Source organism: Arachis ipaensis, chromosome B03 (genome assembly GCF_000816755.2).
Source record: "Arachis ipaensis cultivar K30076 chromosome B03, Araip1.1, whole genome shotgun sequence".
NCBI classification, from domain to species: Eukaryota; Viridiplantae; Streptophyta; class Magnoliopsida; order Fabales; family Fabaceae; genus Arachis; species Arachis ipaensis.
Window position 1 is genome coordinate 12,116,542 of NC_029787.2, and position 326 is coordinate 12,116,867.

Consider the following 326-nt stretch of genomic DNA (forward strand, 5'->3'; position numbering starts at 1 on the left):
ATTTAGTCAAATAATTTAATTCTTAATAAATTGTAATCACCAAATCAATCCTTAGTTTTATTTTATTAGACAAATAATTTTTACGCTACATTTTGATTAAAAAAAATAGATAAATTATTCCTTGTTATTATTCAATGAAAAACATAAGTCTCTAAAGACAAATTTGTCTAATAAAATAAAAATTTGAATAATGATTTAACGGGTAAATTTTGTTTAAAACTAAAGTAACCAACTAAATTTCTTAGGAATTGATTTGCGAAAAAAATATTTTTCATTGAAAAAAGATTTTTTTATAAGTGATTTTTAAAAAAAAATTAAAATAATAA